This window comes from Callorhinus ursinus, unplaced genomic scaffold, assembly GCF_003265705.2.
Source record: "Callorhinus ursinus isolate GAN/ISIS: 27379988/994484 unplaced genomic scaffold, GSC_fseal_2.0 scaffold44, whole genome shotgun sequence".
Taxonomy (NCBI): Eukaryota; Metazoa; Chordata; class Mammalia; order Carnivora; family Otariidae; genus Callorhinus; species Callorhinus ursinus.
The window spans coordinates 11,065,520-11,069,936 of NW_027397106.1; the positions used below are offsets into that span (position 1 = coordinate 11,065,520).

Genomic DNA, 4,417 nt, shown 5'->3' on the forward strand with positions numbered 1-4,417 from the left:
AAAACCCAGCAGGGCTGACCATACGGAACAAAGGTGTCTACTCATGTGTTGGAGGCCACACAAATGGGAGAGTCATTGCCCTGGATTTTTCCTTTCCCTCTCTCACTCACCTAATCTTATCAAAAGATTCCTGGTCAATAAACTAATGAAAGAATCACTATTGGGGCACCTGGGTGGCTCAGTCATTAAGCATCTGCCTTCAGCTCAGGTCATGATCCCAGGGTCCTGGGATCGAGCCCTGCATTGGGCTCCCTGCTCCGTGAGAAGCCTGCTTCTCCCTCTCCCACTCCCCCTGCTTGCGTTCCCTCTCTCGCTGTATCTCTGTCAAATAAATAAATAAATTCTTTTTAAAAAAAAAAGAAAGAAAGAAAGAATCACTATCATATATACTTTCTGAAGGAGGCAGAATAGAAAAAGAAAGAGAAGAGGGGAAGGAGAGCAAGGGGAAAGGGGAAGTTTCCTGGGTGACAAAAATGGCAACGTGTGGGGAGACATTTTGGAACAAGGCAGGCTTTGTGGTCCTTTCAAGCCATCAACTCTGGGGAGCCATCAGCCTACCCACTGACGGGACAGCTACGCCATCAAAAGGCTTTCTTTGATGCTCTTCAAAGATCTCTATCTACCTCCTCTAAGAGGGGGAAAAATTATATGAGGTTTACAAGAAAGACATAAGATGTATTTCATATTCTCAAAGAACTTAGAGGCTAATTTTCCATAGTGGAAATCTCATACTTTGAAAACTACCTGATGTACCAAAAACAGCTTCTGCAACAAAGGGCAGATTGAAAATCAATTTGTAACCCTATTTGCTCAAGTATTTTGCTCTCTCCCACCTTCCAAGAAATTAAACACCCGCCTGATCCAAACGTAATGGTAAAATGAGCCCTAAATCTTTAGACCAACATTTGGGAACTTGGCTCATCCAGGCTTTTATAAAAAGTAATGGAAGCAGAACCTCAAATCACACACAAGGCTTCAGAGGTTCCCACCCCGTCTTTAAGTCAGCTGTAACTAGTGCTTAGGTAAGTATCTGAACAACAGAAGTTTCAAAACAATGGGTCATTTAATTTCCAGTGTGTATGTTCTGTGATATGAAACTCTAACATTTCAAAAGTTACCATGTATTATAATATACAACTCAGCTTTTTTATGTTTAAAACATTCCCCACATTCCAGACTGCTAATTTGAGGCCAAATGCCTGGAAAATGTCTCCTTTAAACTCCTTCACTGACATGAGCCCACTTGATATTGCTGTTGTCCTTACCTGCATTGTTTTGGCTGATACATAAGAAGCTCTAGGACCTCAACCAAGTCAAAAAAATACAGAAGTGGGATGAAGAAAGACGGCGAAGAGCTGGACAGTTTTGTAATCCCTTTCCCAAGCAGATATGGCCCAGCCAACTGCTGCCTGGTGAGGCTGCCTGGGGGAGGGGACACTGAGGAAGTGCTGAGGGGTCTGATCCAGGTCAGTGGAGTTCCTGTGGAACCAGCAACAAGAACCCCTGCTACCTGAAAGGTCTGACAGCAGCCAAGCTACCAGTTTCCAGGAGTCATCATCACAGTGGAGGAGAAGCTTCACAAGTAATTAATCTGAAGTTACATGGCTAGATTTCCTCACTTTTCTTTCCAAAGCTTAATGATGTTGCTTTTCATTCTTTAACCAGCATTTTATAACGTGGAGGTCACTGGAAGAAATTGTGTGCAGGCTTTTCTCTGTTTTATGAAGCTCAAGAGGAGAGAAAAAGTCAGTAAGTACTCATGAAATTTTCTTCTAAAAGTCAATGTATTCTTCTAGAAGGCTGCTCCCTAAGTTAATTTAAGCAAGTTGTTATTTGAAAACAATGTTGTATCTTTCGAGGGTAGTATTGCCTTTTTTAAGTCCTCTATTGAGAGAAATTTAAGTGTGCAAACATAATTGCCCCTTTTCTTCTCTCATCCCAAAGTAGATGTTTCTTCATACTACAGAGAAAATCACCAAATATTCAAAACAGTTTGAATAGGTTCTTGCAATCCCCTATATAAACTTCATGATGCTGGCTTGCACATAGTCAACCCAGGATAAATAATGCTTAAGTGAGTACCCACTTTCTCAGCCAGGAAGACTATTTCCCCACCAGAATCTCCTGACTTGATTTAATTATGCTCTAAGATGCTATCAGCAACGTTAAGTGTGCTGTAAAATTGGAATTGGAATTGTATCATAGTTCATGTTCATTAGTATCCCCCCTTTTGCTTTCAGAGAAGCTTTAGAAAGATTTCACACTCTTGTGGTTTAAAGAAATACTTCGTTACAGCTTCTGGAAGAGTCCTGAAGCCAAGAGTGTATTGGGAGTCCCCCCTCCCGAACAATGTCAATGTTCCGACTTGTTTCAAAAGAGCTCATTAAATCACACTAATCACACTTTCTCTTTACATTAATGTCTCCTACTGTTAGTCATTCCCATATATTTTACCCAATAGACTACTTTAACCACCCAAGCACATGATGTCCCTGGAGATAGGCTTTAAAAAAAATAGAAATCAGAAAGTCATTAGAGTATAAATCATATCACTGGAAAAAAAATATTGTGGCTTGGTGGAACTGAGGTGAGTTTTCTAAGGCAAAGACAGGTTGGAAAGCCCAAAGGAGAACGAATGTTTATTCATAAATCCAAATGGAGTTAATTGAAACAATCTAGTGGACGTTTAAAAATAATGGCATCCATCGGAAGTGCTACAATTGTCTTTCACAGTGGACTCATTAGCCAGCACTATATTTTGATTACTCTTCTTCAGGGACCAGCTTTAGTCAATTAAAAATGATTTATGATTCTGGGTCTAAAATGTAGTCATTTGGGGGAAAGTCCATCCATCTACGTAGCAACATATCCATCTAACTTTGGACTGAAAATTTTTCAAAAATTCCATAATCTGATTGATTGACATCAAGAGATGAAAGAGATTTAAGAGCCCGTTATAATCAACATAAATGTTCTATTGATTCTTGAAACCAGGAGCATATTCCTTGCAGCCAAGTCTGTGGAACCACAACCCTGCCACTCACTCTACACATTTGGGTTTCCCTCTGTGGGTCCGGTGCTCTCTATCAATCTCTTGTTTGTTTGATATCAGGGAGTAGTGACAGACCATTCTGAGATTTAAATTAATCATGGACTTTTTTAGTTAATGCCTGAGTGCTTATGGATTACAACATGTTCTATATATCCTGCGTCTTAAACCTGCTTTTTAAAATGAAATATGGAAGGAAAACATAAATTTTTTTAAATAAAAAAGATTTTGAATGAAAAAGATTTTGCTCTTAAAAAAAAGGAACTAAATGAATGAATGAACTTTTATAAAAAATCAGCAAAACAGCCCTGTGACTCTTGGCACCTTGTTTTTTTTTTATTTTTTGTTTAAAGATTTATTTATTTATTTGAGAGACAGCATGCACGCGTGAGAGTGGTGGGGAAGGAAAGAAGAAGAGGGAGAGAGAGAATTTCAAGCAGACTCCCCACTGAGCATGGAGCCCGACACAGGACTCAATCCCTGGACCCTGAGATCATGACCTGAGCTGAAATCAAGAGCTGGATGCTTAATCAACTGAGCCACCCAGGCATCCTGATACCTTTTTTTAAATAAAAAATACTCTTGTCTGAAATACTTATGTTCTCCCCTTTTATAACTCTTCACTGTCAAACATTGACCTTTGCTTAATTCTGCCTTCACATCTACCTCTTGCTGTTTCTACCACCTAAAGCAAGCCTTCATCAAATCAAGCTTAGGCCCCTACAGGGCCTTATGGCTGGCTGTCGTTTGCCTACTCAATCTCTCTTCCTATCACATTGCACATCAAGTCTAAAGAAACTCTTCTAGAACACCCCATTCAGTGATAACACTGTTCTATTCAAAAACTCCAGGATTTCCCATGCCTACAGCCATGATTGTCAACCTGGGCCCCTGGAGTGCCACAGGTGAATCTCCAAGGTCTTGACAAAGAGAGCAGCTAACTAGGTGGGGTCCACCTACTTGCCCACTTCCACCAGAGCATGTTCACTCTGATCTGCTAACATACTGAGCATCCCTATTTAATATACTGACACTTTCACTTTTATCTGTTCAATATATTGGCAAAATACCATGTGAGAGAACATTCCACAACCTTTAAAGTGTTTCCAAACCATTGACCCCCATACAGAATAAAAACTAAAATAAATAAATGAGTATAACATGAAAGACCATCCACAGTCTGATCTTATCCCACCAGTAGAAGTGGCCACACTATGAAAGTTGAGTTTAGCCCCAGGTCGGATTACCTGTGCTCAGATCCAGGGTCCACCCCTTGCTAGCACTGCGATCTTCACTTAACCCATTACTTATGCTCTCGGAGCCTTTAAAGTGCTGATAGGTGCCTAGCTAATAAGCTTGCTTTAAAGA

At 40.2% G+C, this 4,417-nt stretch overlaps 1 long non-coding RNA gene across 1 annotated transcript; it reads left to right on the top strand.

Moving 5' to 3' along the window:
- Positions 1-1,341: 1,341 nt before the first annotated feature.
- On the top strand, positions 1,342-3,641 carry LOC112832720 (uncharacterized). The gene is made up of 2 exons (XR_012375052.1): positions 1,342-1,582; positions 1,666-3,641. It is a non-coding gene; the product is annotated as an uncharacterized lncRNA (long non-coding RNA).
- Positions 3,642-4,417: the final 776 nt, after the last annotated feature.